Here is a 439-nt window from a genome sequence, read left to right as displayed (position 1 = left end):
TGGTCTATCGTTTCATGGTTATTATTGTGTGATGTAACCGTAAGATTACACGCCATTAATGCAACTCATCAGAAAACACACAACTAAAATACCGTACCTCACCAGCAGACTGAAATAGAGGCTGTTCCTTGTTTGAACGAACTGTCAGCTGACCCTCTTGTATCTATAATGGTGAAGCCAAACTGCAGCAAAACGGATACTAATCTTTATTGACATATAGCTGAATGTTTTATGTATATAGCTTTAAATTTCTTAAATTTATAGATTTAAATTTCCTAAATATGTGACATGGAATGAATTACATTTAGAAATAGACCTTTTCTTTATGATGAAAACAAGACAAAAATATCTTTTGTGTTTGTTATCTAAAAGTAAAAGTCACTAACACTTGACAAAATTAACAGTGCTGCCATTTCTCACTGTTCCAGAAACACACTAC

Source organism: Seriola lalandi, unplaced genomic scaffold (assembly GCF_002814215.2).
Source record: "Seriola lalandi dorsalis isolate HSWRI2012SDOR001 ecotype SW California unplaced genomic scaffold, Sedor1 jcf7180002054901, whole genome shotgun sequence".
In the NCBI taxonomy this organism is placed as follows: Eukaryota; Metazoa; Chordata; class Actinopteri; order Carangiformes; family Carangidae; genus Seriola; species Seriola lalandi.
Note: the sequence above shows the minus strand (reverse complement) of the source record.